Consider the following 13,863-nt stretch of genomic DNA (forward strand, 5'->3'; position numbering starts at 1 on the left):
CAGAGTTCGGTCGGACCTTTTCCCGTTTCAGTTGACTTTTTGCGGAGCTTCCTAAGCAATTTTGTAAGGGGTATAAATAGATTTTTTTTGCTCATTAAAGAAAAAGGATTTTTTCAGTTTAGAATAGATTTTAGGTTAGTTTTAGGTTTTAGAGAGAGAAACTCTCAAAATTTTAGAGAGAGAAAGTGAGGAGCACAATGGTTTTCATGGATTTTGGATAATCAAATGAGGAATTTGAAGATCTCCATCTTATATCAATGAGCATTTCTTACTTTCTCTTCTCTTATTGCTTTATTTAGTTTCTTTCATTATGCTTGAGTAGTTTCCCTTCTACTAGGTGTTGAGTGAGGCTTTGTAATGATTATTTGAGTTATTTGAGATAAATTTGATGATAATTGTGTGATTAAATTGATTGAATTGATGTTGGCATGTTGTTTGTTTTAGATTGGATTGATCTCCCATGATAGCACACTTAATTGCATATTGGTTTTAGTTTGACAAGGGATTGTGAATTAGAATTGATATATTTGATTGCATTTTGGGTAATTTTCTTCTATGCACCTAGCCAATGAGGGATCTAGGCTAAGAATTTGAGAGATTACTTTTGAGTGTAGTTAATTCTCATTATAATTCTTTCTTTGCATGATTGATTATCAAATGGATTCTCATTAGCTTACTAATTGTTCTAAGTGGATCTTTTCCCCTAGTAGACTTTATCATACCTTGTTCTTTATATGTGTTTTAGTGTAGTTGTAGTGTCCTTTATCCGTAAATCGACTTCGGCATAGCTTAGGCATTAGATTAAGAACAATCTAGCATTACCGTTCCTTGTGGTTCGACTCCGAACTTACCACTAGACTTGTTTAGGGGTTAGTTTTAGGATTTATAAATTTATTTGATTGAGTGTGGAATGTGCGACCGTTCTAACGCCCATCAATTACCTTCCGAAACTATACAAGTCCTCCCAATGGGGTAAAAGGACATTGAAAGTATAATTGGATTACAAACACCCTAGGCGAACATTTGCCTCCTGTCGTGTCAGGTAGCCATTTGCCTTCTGCCCCCATGCGGCCATTTGTCTCCTATCCTATGAAGAGTCAGGCGGCCATCTGCCTCCTGCCCTATGAAGAGTCAGGCGGCCATCTGCCTCCTGCCCTATGAAGAGTCAGGCGGCCATTTTCCTCCTGTCCCCAGGCGGCCATTTGCCTCCTGTCTAATGAAGAGTCAGGCGGCCATTTGCCTCCTGTCTTATGAAGAGTCAGGCGGCCATTTGCCTCCTGTCCTATGAAGAGTCAAGCGGCCATTTGCCTCCTGCCCCATCAGGCGGTCATTCGCCTCCTGCCTTATGGGACGTCAAACGTCTCAAAAATATTCTAAGTCACCCAAAGGTCATATGACCACCATAGTGGGGCTAAAAGAAATAAAACTCGTCATCTGTCTAGTTCAGGCGTCAATCATTATTATGATTGATTAAATTAGAAAATATCATACCATTTAAAGTATTCAATTTTCCAAGTTAATCAAATCTCTGTTTTATTGAACTAGACATATGCCACCCATAGAGCTTTTGAACAATCGGAAAATAAAGCCTTGATTTCGAAAGGAGTAATTCCTCTTGAAAGAGAAATTACCCCTTCCGAGGGGCTAATGTTCGGGGGTAAAAATACCCCCTATATGTGGACCAATGCCACCGTGACTCGTGTCCGCAAGCTCAGCGCTCAATGAGCCAATTAGAGCATGACACGTGTCACTCAATGATAGAAGGGTGAAAATACATTATTTCGGTCACTGACTTGATCGTCGGAGGCGGACCTCCGCCCCCACCCCCCCAGGGTCCTTTGTTTTGCAGGTGATCGGGCCGTTCGAGTGTTGCATTGCTAATCTGTCTCCCGAGGGACGTACACACCCTCCATTCGGGTACATCCAAAAAACCCCAAAACACATCCTATTAAAGCTCTTTTGTTCAGAGACACATGGAAATTTCTTCCAAAAGCTCTTTTGTTCAGAGACGAGTGAACAATCCTAAAAAAAATCTCTTTTGTTTAGAGACGAATGAACATCAACAGCGGCAAAGCACGACCACAACATCAAAACTGCAAGATGGCGTTCCCTAGCTTGTGGAAGGTTGTCACAACAACAAATGCAGCAACAAATTGATTACCCTCAAATACGTGTGCTCGACGGTGCAAGATATGTGTTTCTTAACTCTCTTATCTGTTTTAACTAATGCTAGTTTGTAGGTATCGGCGTTACAAGAATGTTTAGGATTGTAGAACGTTCTGAATCATTCTCCGTCCCTATCGTTACTTTGACTTTTGTTTTCGAAACTTGCGTTTCTCCAAACTTATTCAAAGTGGGGGCTATTGTAGACACCCAAATGTGTCTCCTCAAAACCAAACCCAGTGATGAATACCTTTCACGTCATTTGATTATTGAACAAAGCGAAAGTGTGAAATGTCTAGTGATGAGGATATTTTTATAAAAATATCTCTTCCTTCTATTTTTGAAAATATTTCTTTTCTTACCCTATTTATGAAAAACATGTAATCCAATTTATTTTGGTCCATGATATAGATCCAATAATAATGTATTTGGATGGGTTTGAAAAGACCTTTGCAACGATATATTATAAGCCCAATTCTGATGAATAATGTGGAAATTATAGCCAAAATACTAAACTGGGCCCAAATCGATATTTACCTACGACCCAATGATCATGTGGAGGGTATAAAGGTTTAATCCTATTCCTAAACTAATTAGGATTTATTAGAAGATTCTTTGAGTTTCTAAAAGATCTTAATTATCCTTTTTGAAAAGATAAAATCCTAATTCTATTCGAATTTAAAGATGTTCAAAGACCATAAGATATTATTTTTGTTCCTCATAATCTTTATCCAAATATTATATGGTTGGATAGATCTTGAAATTATCTTTCCAATGATATATTATAAATATTAATTCCGAGTTATAGCGAAAAAGATATGAATGGAATACGAAATTCTATCCAAAACTGACACTCTTCCACTATTTTGGCCATATATTTTTATCTACAAAATATTTTAATCTGATTCTAATTGTTTTGAAAAGTAGACTTCAAGAGATTTCCAATTACATATTATATGACTTATTTGGACTTCTGGATAAAAAGATATGATAAAAACAAAATCCGTAAAAAGCTGTCCCAGCTCCAAGCGACATATCTGTCGCCCGGAAACGATACATGTCGCCTGGCGATGAGCTTGTCGTCTGGCGCTGCTCCTGTCGTTGGCGACAGGAAGTTTTTTATTCTGAATAGGACTCGAACTCTTTTCTTTCGATTTTTGTGCTATTTTTTCTATAAATAGGGGTCGTATCTCCCCGTTTTTATTCATTAACAACAACCATCATCTTTCTCTCTAAAGCTAGAAGCTTTCCTTCTCTCTCTTCTTTTTCAAAACCTTCCCTTTCTCAAAATTCCTCACTCATTAGATCTAGAAACACCTAGCCAAGTTCGAAGTTGCCTTCGCCCTAGACGTGAAAGGTTTGATATTTCTAAGGGTTTGATCCCAAATCTCTATTTAATTTAATGGTTTTGATTTATTATTTTCCTTGTAGTTACTAACGCATGTATTTTGTTATTAGAAAGAGATACGAGGCATCGAAGTAAGTAATTTAATTGTTTCATTGATCTTTTGATGTAGAAATCATGCTTAGATTATTTTGTTGATTCCTAGTATCATGTTATGATGTTTTATTGATTCCTAGTATCATGTTATGATGTTTTATTGCTAACTAGTATATAGGGTAATAATTAAGATTTCTAATATCATGTATGTTTTTGTGATGCTTCCTATTATTTCCTTATATCATGTTAGTATCATGTTAGGGCTAAAGCTTTAATCTTTACTATTTAGTGACATGCTAGGTTTTGTTATTAATCTTGTTAGTATCATGCCTAGGATCTTGCTAATAATATTATGCTTTAACAGGATTGTTATTATTATTATGATTATTATTTTGCTTGATGATTATTATTATTATTGATTGATCACACCTTTTATGCATGTTTAAAGGGAATTTGTACTTGTAATAACGCTTAATAAGATAATTAATAATCTTGTTTAGGCTAATATGATTATAATTCAAGTGATCGCCAATGTAGACACTCATTTGTGTCTCCCTAAAACCAAACCCAGTGATGAATACCTTTCGCGTTGAATCATAATCGAATGAAGTCAAAGTGTGAAAAGTCTAGTGTTGCGGTTAGTTTTTATTAAAAATCTTTTTTTCTGTTTTCGAAAAACTACTCTATTTTATGAAAATAGCCAGTTCATTTTAGTTTGGTCCGTGATAAGGGTCCAATAATGGTGTAGTTGGATAGGGCTCAAAAAGAGCTTTCCAAAGATATATTATAAGCCCAATTCCTAAATTATGAGTAAGTTATGGCCAAAATACTAAACTTGGCCTGGTTTGGTTCTTCAATACGGCTCAATGATCTAGATGAGGGCCTATTATTAATTATCATTCCTAAATCCATTAGGATTTATTATAGTCTTCAAGAATAATCTAGAAGGTTGTCTTAAATCCTAATAGAGTTAGGATTGATAATTATGTTTCAAAGAGTTTGAAATTGAATAAAACTACTCCTTTTGAGAATCCTTGTTTTGTACAAAATGGAATATATTCAGATATTATTTTCGTGCCTCATAATCTTTATCTTAATCTTAAATGGTTGGATATACGTTGAAATTATCTTTCCAATGATATATTATAATATTAATTCCGAGCTATAACAAAAAAGATATGAATGGAATACGAAACTCTATCCAAAACTGACACCCTTCCACTATTTCGGCCATATTTTTTTATCTAAAAAATACTTTAATCTAATTCTAATTGGGTTGGAAAGTAGGATTCAAGATCTTTCCAACGATATATTATATGACTTATTTGGACTTCTAGATAAAAGATATGATAAAAACAAAATCCGCAAAAAACTGTCTAAGCACCGCCTGACGACAAGTTCGTCGCCTGGCGCTGTAGTGGCGATGCACCTCGTCGCCTGGTGACAAGCTCTGTCATTGGCGACAGGATGATTTTAATTCCAATTTGAATTCTAACTCTTTTCTATCGGTTTCCGGACTATTTTCTTATAAATTGGGTCCCTAGACCTCCGTTTTCAATCATTAATTCTCATCAAGAATTTCTTGATTATCTCTTTTTCTTTCTAAACCAACCCTTTTACAAACACAATTCCGCATTCACAAGGTCTAGACACATCTAGCCAAGTTAGAAGTTGTCTTTTCCCTAGACGTGAAAGGTTGATAACTTCTGAGGATTTGGTCCCAAATCCAGTTTATACTTTTTAACTCTTTCTTTCAATTCTTTAGTTATTTATTTAATTTTATTACTTTCTTTGAAGTTATTAACGTGTGTATTTTGTTATTAGAAACAAATACGAGGCATCCAAGTAAGTAACTTAATTACTTTATTGATATTTTGATATAGAAATCATGCTTAGATTATTTTATTTATTCCTAGTATCATGTTATGGTATTTTGATCTTCCAAGTATCATGTTTAGGGTAATAACTAAAATTTTTAATATCAAGTATGATTGATATGATGCTTCTTATTTCTTTCCTAATATCATGTTAGTATCATGCTAAGGCTAAAACTTTGATATTTAATGTTTAGTGACAAATTAGGGTTTGTTATTAATTTTGTTAGTATCATGCCTATGATCTTGCTAATATTATTATGCTTTATTGTTAACATATTATTCTCATAATTGTTATAATTATTATTATGACGATGATTATTGTCATGTCGAATTATATAATTTAACGTAATTTGTTAATTAGCGAGTTTTTTTCACGTAATTTGTTAATTTACGAATTGTTTCACATAATTTGTTAATTTACGAATTGTTTACGTAATTTGTTAATTTACGAATTATTTCATGTTATTTGTTAATTGACAGATAATTTTCATATAATTTATGATTATTATGCTGCTTGATATATGATTATTATTGTTATTGCTTGATCACGCCTTTTATGCATGTTTAAAGGGAATTTGTACTTGAAATCACGCTTAATAAGATAATTAATAATCTTGTTTAGGCTAATATAATTCTAATTCAAGTGATCGCCAATAATAGCTTTGTTGTGCATTAATATTCAACCAACATAGATTAAGAAGGTTTAGGGTTAACCTAATGATTGTATGTTAGTCAGAAAGCGCACATGAATACGAGTAGAATAAAGTAGAGACCCATTTTATAGGGCGAGTTCTTTCTCTTTTAGATTGTTCGTACCCTCATCCCCGAACTTCCACTCATGGTTGCAGACCTGTTGGAGTTAACGATCTCCTGGATCGTTGAGGGGTGTAACCTTCACCCTGTGAACAATTTACAAGTTCCTAAAACTTGTTAGCGACCCTTTTGCTCTAGCTTCATTCCCTTTGGACGCCACCATACTTAAGTGTATGATCACATTGGGGTTCAAGTTTGGGATAATGTTTGAAATGTTCCCTAATGTTTTTTGGCGACTCCACTGGGGAAGATTTTCATTTTAATTCCTAAAATTTATTTTGACAATGTTTTAGAATGAGTGGATTAGACTCGAAAATTTCTAAGTATTTCATGTGCGTAATTTTGATTGACATTTTTGGCATAAGCATAAAAAAGGTTCTCATTGGAAAAACCATCCAAAATGAGTCACAAAAATAAGATTTTGACACGTAGGAAATTTTAAAAATATCTTTCACAACTAGAATCGAAATAATACTGCGAAAAATGGAAAATTCTAAGAACACAGAAAGCTATGAGGCATGTAGGAACTAGCGCTGAGAAAACAGAGTTCATCGCTCGAGAAATAGCCTCGTCGCCTAGCGACAACCTTGTCGTCTGGCGATGGAGTTATTTTCTGGCGACAGACTCTGTTGGCTCGCGCCGTGTTCTTCTAATACCGAGCTAAAACTCTGCCTTCTTGTTTTGACTGGTTCTAGCACTGTTGGCTCGATTCTACTTCTTGATTCAGTTTTTCTCTCTTTTCTTAAACCCATATGTGTTCAACATATGGCCATAACCCTCTGGGTGTTCACGCTCCATCTACCCAATCGAACGCTCCTAGCAACGACGGGTACATCCGAGATTGTTGAATTCACCAAACCGTGAAGCGAGTTGGGGTCCCATCCATACGCACCAACCCTTCCAAAGGTAAGACTTCCGCGCAATGCATCCGGGCTCATAACCATGGACCCTCTTTGACTAGCCTATATCCTTGAACTTTAGAGAACTAAAGCCATGGTTAAATTGCAAACTCATTGCATCATATTGTGACTACTTGACTACTTGTGCATTCTTTGCTTGTGCATAACCTATGTGTGTTTACACTAACCGTTTGTTTGACTTGTGATTAAGTCTAAATAAACTAATTAATGACTAAAGAAATTTGCTTAATTAATTAATTAATTAATTAATTTGAGTAATTAAAGTCAATAAATCAATCAAACTGACTTAGTAAGACTATAGGCATGTCCCTTTAAAGTAAAAATACTGGAAACAGTCCCAGATTAATGTTCCAGCAATGGCTCAAAGTTTTGGGTTGTGGCGCCAAACACTGCTATGCAACGCCTGGCGACGACACTGTCGTATGGTGCTACACTTCAGTGTGCGGTGACAGTTCTGTTGCTTTGGCGACAGTCCAGTTTATTACTCGAGTCATCACGACGAGTCTAATTAAGCAGTTTATTAATTAGTTTGATTAGTTTGTTAATGGCAGTAGCCATATTTAGTCCTTAATTGAGTCTAAGCACTTAGTTCCATGGTCATGACACAAGTCTTCCACATTTGAGTGGGGGGTCCAATCTATTCCCATTCTCTTCCACATTCTCTTCCATGTTGAGTAGAGCTTGAGTCAAAATAAATAATAAAAAAACTTATCCCTAATTTCCCTTTCCACAGTACTTGGTCAAGGAAAGAAGGGCGATTAATCAAAGACAACACCTTTATTTAAGTTCAACTTTTTGATAAATTGATTCGTCAAAAGAGAAAAGCTAAGAAGATAATGGAAAGTCAAGAAGAAGTCAATGAACTTAAGAAGAAAATGGCTAACATGACTGAGGAGTTGAAGGGTTCAACCCTTCAAATCAATGACCCTGTGAAGCAACAATAAATGGAGCTCATGCAAGAAAGCTTGAGCAAAATATCCAATGACTATAGATTCTAGGACATTAGCTCACAAGGGGTCTTAGTGGACAAGGAACTTTTTCCGCAGAAGTTCAATGTCACTGACATCCCTAAGTTCAAGGCAACAGATAATCCCTACTTCCACTTAAGGGCATTCGAGACCATACTGAATATTAAAGCGATTGATAGGAAAGTCTGTCATTCCTTGTTTTCTTTATCTCTTGAAACCATTTGTCAACAATGGTTCTTTTCTCTTGATAAAGAGAAAACCTCTACTTGGGATGCTATTGTAAACACTTTCATTGATAGATATAAATGTAATATTCATGTCAAAAAGAGAAAAAGACAAAAAGAGAATGAAGGATTTACTTCTTTCTTTAACAAGCGGAGGGAAACTTCCGCTAAGATGATTGAGGTGCCCACCAAAAAAGAATATGTAAGGATATTCATCAAGAACCTTCAAGACAAGTATTCGAAGCATTTGAAATAACAACACAACTTGAATACTTTCAAAACCGTCTATGACATAGGAATTGAAATAGAAGATGACCTTGCAAAGCAAAAAGCTACTAACAATAGTAATCACAGTGGCCGAAAAGGAAAGAAGAACGACAATCCTTCTTCTTCTGAAAACTAACGCCCACTCTAGTAACAATGTTAGTACCTTTGATCTCAGTGAAGTCTTAGCCATGGATAACCAAGGATCTAAGAAGCAACTAAGGAAAGACTTCACACCCATTGGGATGAGCTATGATGCTGCCTTCGATCGACTCCATACTAAGGGACTCATTACTCCCATTGGACTTATTCAAGATCCCGCACCTGAAAAGAGATTTCCTAGTTGGAATCCAGATGAACATTGCAAGTACCATCAAGGTAGGGGTCATACTACTGAGAGCTGTTGGAAGCTAAAGGAGGCCATCCAGATCGAAAATAACAAGCTTCCTATACCTCCAATTGGAAAGAAGACTGAGTGATGATATAACACAAGACACGAAGCGAGCTTCAATGACAAGATTTCGTGACCTCCTTTTCTATTTCTTTTATTTATCCCTTCCCCAATAATTCTAGCATATACACCTTTTACTTTCCCTTAGATTTATTTTGTAGGATCATTCTTTATTTTCCTTTAATAAAATGAGCATTTCCTCCCTTGCATATGATCATTGCATTGCATAAAAAAAATTTAAAAAAAAAAATCCACATCGAACTAAGCATAAGGTACACCCATGATTAGAGGCACCCCTTGTAGCCTATCATATCATCTTCACCCTTTCAAATATATAATCCTTTTTTGATAAACCACTTTGAATCTCGTCTAACGATAGACCTTTCTTTCTTCAACCCACATCTATCTAATCTTGGGATGGGATGGTGTGTAACTTATGCAATTTTAAAAGCTTGAGTGATTTCAAAAAATTAAAATAGCAAAAAAATAATAAAAGTGTACAAAAGGGCAAGTGTTCCAATGTCTTTGATATGAAAATATCTTTGATAAGAACACGTCTCAAATTGTGTCTCTTATCGTGTGCTCGGTATCGTGCCTAAGAAACATGAATGTCAAGTGAGTGATAGACCGCATGATCGAGATTGCCCACACTTATTTAAAAAAAAAAAAAGAGAGATAGAAAGAGCAAAATGTAAACAAAAGAGAGCTCAAAAGAGTTAAAAGCCTCAAGTATAAATTTATAAAGATTCAAAAGCAAGGTTGCACACCTTGGGAGGCTTATTGAGGGTCTTGAGCCTTTATCTCCTTCAAACCTTTAGCCTAGCTAACCACGTTATAACCCTTTAAAACACCTTTTTGAGGTATACACCACTACTACAAAATATGCAATAGAGAACGTTTGAAATAGGCAATATAGAACGCCTTAGAGGCGTCTTTCAAGTGGGATGCCTTATAAAGTAAATAAGACGCCTATTTGAGGCATTCTATATTCAATACAATACATAACACCTATCCAAGATAGGCGTTTCCAATTGTATCCACTAAAAGATAAAAAAAACCAGGCAAAGAGAATGCCCATCTCATATTAGGCGTTCTATAATCATATGAAAATAGAACGCCTGTCCCAGTTAACGGTCCTCTTTTCTTCATTTTTTTCAAAAAAAAATAATTAGAAAATATTTAAATGATTTTCAGTACATTATTTATCGTATTTACATTTGCTATTCTGTAAAAATAGGCTAAATCAAACAAAATGATACGTATTCTAAATTTATAACTCATACTCGTATTATAGTCTTTCGTATAATACAATTCTAATTAAAAAAAATTAATACAGTAATTGAACTTCTCAATACTCTGTATAATGGAGAAGAATGCGATAAAAAATTAAAAAAAAAAAGTTCGAATCAAATAAGTCGGCTATTCTTGCTTCCATTGATGAATCTGCATCAAAAGGAAAACAAAATTATCGATAATTCAGGATAAAAAAATTTAGTACTAGTAAATAACTATTCAGTTACGGATCTTCATAAAAAAAATAATTAAGAAGAAAAGCAATTTAATTTTTTTGAAAAAGACAGTATGCAAAAAACCTAATTATTTCCCCCAAAAACTCAAACATTGAACCCAGGCCAAAACCAAAGTAATACTCCTTAAAATTAATCTGATTAAAACAAATTAAACATCTATGGATTAAATAGAAACTATATTAGATCGAAAATAAGAAGAAAAAAAAAAAGAAATTTTCGTTAATACAGGCTAGAGATGAGAAATAAACATTAGAAAATCAGAGAAGAAATCGCAAGACGAAAGATGCGCCGCTTCCATTGACAAAATCGGAGCCAAAGGTGGCCTGAAATCGACCCTGGCGATAAGAGAGTTTGGTGAAGAACGGTGGTGAAGGAGATAGTCTGAAGCTTAAAAACTAAGAGAAGAAGGTAAAAGAAGTTATGGAGAATTATTTTTGGTTCAAGCTTTAAAAAATAATTGAAATGGGTGAAGGTGGGTTTATGGGAGTTTATCAATTTTGTTAGTGGGAGAAGATGGAGATCGTGGGTTCTAAAGGGAAAAAATGGAGGGCTGAGATTTAGAAGGCTAATGAAGAGGCGCACAAAGAGAATAAATGGGTTTAGGTCGGTTAGATTCATTTTTAAACTAAAGAGGCGCTAGAACGTTTCTCTAATAGAGGCGTTTTGTTTGACTCCTCTTACAAAACTGTGACCATTCCTAGGCGTTCTATATTATGAAGTTAGATTTTTCGTATATTTTTTTTATTATGTGATAAATCAAATAAAACTGTTGTTAAAGAGAGGTGTTCTGTATAATTTAGTTTATAAAACCGTCCTCCAACAAAGGCGTTTTATATAATTCTATAGAACGCCTACCCAACTTGATAGTTCTATATTAAGTGTCACTTTTTCCACTTTTTGTGGTAGTGCACACTTGTGCGAGGTTCAGCTAGAGCACGTTCGACCTGATTCCTAACGAATATGTAGGCAACTTCACAGAGGAGTGCGGCCATGATAAAAATGCATGCATTCATTCATATTTATATTCATCATGATCATATCAAAGGATCTCCAATGCTCATCCCTATTCATTTAGAGCTAGACTTGGGGGCTTGATCCTTACATTATTAGCCAACCCAGCCTAAGAGTCACCACCATTTGACTCTTTTCAATATATTTTTTTCACACACTTAGCCCTTGCGGCCTAGCTTTAGTATCACTTTTACACTCTACACAGATACATGACCAAATAGTCCTTCCTTTAGGAACCCTTTGTCATGAAATCTTTACACAACGTTGAAGCATACTTTGTCATAACAAAATCACTCATCACTCATCATTTCATCACAAAGTATGAAGTGCTTAGCCTCCGTGCCTAAGTTACCTAAATACGTTCATCATAAAGTCAACAATTGAGATAGCCTAGGATGAAATAATCCTTGCACCTTGAGAGATAGTATCAAACAACATTTGACTAAGATCATTCAACATGCACCATAAAGAACTTCTTCCTTTTTGTGTCTTTCTTTTTTGGGAGAAAGTCGGTACCATCCACAAAAAAATGACGGCAATTTTTTGCTTTTTTGCATTTTTTGAGTCGCACGATCACACTATAATGCACACACAAGTCATGAACGTTAAGTCATATCGTGTCATATCATCTTAAATTGATTCTAACACATGTGTCAAGCACTTTGAGTTGAGTCATGACAAGTCATATGTGTTAAAGACACATTAAGTCTTAATTGAGCCTTAGGTCAACCCTAAGATAACTAAAAAGATGAGCAAAGTCCTATAGTCAAAAATAAAAATGCAGGAACATCCCAGCAAGAAAGAAAATTCTCGGATTTTTTCAAAAAACCGTGAATGTGACACATGAGATTCTTCCAACATGAGAGGAGTTTGAGCAAAATTACATGGATCAGTAAATTAGAGATGAAGAGCTTTAATTTACAAAAGATTTGAGCGGTTTTGGTTGAAAGGAAATGGCCAAGTGATGAGTGTCATTTATGGCACTCATAGGGTAGTCTTTTAGGATGATTTCATCCCTTTTCCATGCTTTCTTCTCCTATTTTTGGTCCTTTTTCCTTTAGTTCCTCTCTTTCCTTCTTTCTTTGTGTTTTTCGTGTTTTCTTCATATTTTCCTTTTATTTGGCCCTTTTCCCTCCTTTATTCCTTTCCTTTGTTTGCTCTTGTAGGTACTTAGGAGTTGTCTTTGCAAATGGATCAAGATGAGCTATATTGACTAAGCAATGAGGAAGCAATCTTCTCAGAGAGGGCTTGGAGAGGGCTTGGAGAGGGCGTTAGCCTTTGCCAGGTTGCCGCGGGCGCAGATCCTGAAGGCCACGGGTGCGGATTGTGATGCACCAAATTAGCCAAAATCGACCAGGAACTCATCGCGGTCTGGCCGCGGGCTCCCCGCAGGCGCGGATAGAGTGGAGAGAGCGCTCCAGATTAGAGAGACAACATCCCTCTGATTACTCTTTAGGAGCAGGGGATTTGCCGCGCCCTTGCCGCGGGCGCGGGCAGATAGCCCGCGAAGTTTGTTATGGGTTCTGTTTCGGGGTTTTCTGATGTCCTGCGGGAGAGTTACAATTCCGAGACTGGAACCGGACGCCTGTACCTGCAAAACAACAGAGACTCCTTGTGGTGGGAGCTCCGCCTCCAACGGTCAAGTTAGTACTTGATTAAGGAGTAATTAATGCGGAAATTAAAGTGATTGGGTCTCTCTAGGTGAGAGTGTTTAATGTGTGTAATCTGCGTTTTTTGCGTAATCTCCCTTAATGAGGATTAAGGGAGGTATTTATAACCTCGGAAAACGTGCCAATCTAGGTTTAGGTTAACCTTGGGCTGATTGGGCTTCCCTCGGAAGTTGGGCCTAGGTGACCGGCTTCTCCATTAGGCATGGAGTATGCCACATGTCATGACATAATAAGTCCAGGGTGGACGAATAAGCGTGTGCCACGTGGCAAGCTCTGAGAGGTCCAACTGGGGGACACTTGGCAGGACCTGATTGGCCCACGTGGCGCATTCTGATTGGTGGGAGCAAAATCCCCTAATCATTTGCCCCTCACAGGTGGCACGTGACTGGTCACGTGTTACCTGTGACAGGTATCGCCCTGTAACAGGCGACGGCCTGCTACAGGTGTCACTCGGCTAGAGGCCGAGAGATTCTCCTGCCAAAATTTTGAATTCTGGAAGTGACCCTTCGCCTTCTCACTTCGCCTATATAAA

At 36.3% G+C, this 13,863-nt stretch overlaps 1 long non-coding RNA gene across 1 annotated transcript; it reads right to left on the minus strand.

Annotated features, from left to right (window-relative positions):
• Positions 1–10,377: 10,377 nt before the first annotated feature.
• On the minus strand, positions 10,378–11,471 carry LOC110709343. Its single transcript, XR_002508916.1, has 2 exons — positions 10,899–11,471; positions 10,378–10,564 (listed from the first exon to the last, which is right to left on the minus strand). It is a non-coding gene; the product is annotated as an uncharacterized LOC110709343 (long non-coding RNA).
• Between the last annotated feature and the right edge of the window lie 2,392 nt (positions 11,472–13,863).

Source organism: Chenopodium quinoa, unplaced genomic scaffold, assembly GCF_001683475.1.
Source record: "Chenopodium quinoa cultivar QQ74 unplaced genomic scaffold, ASM168347v1, whole genome shotgun sequence".
Taxonomy (NCBI): Eukaryota; Viridiplantae; Streptophyta; class Magnoliopsida; order Caryophyllales; family Amaranthaceae; genus Chenopodium; species Chenopodium quinoa.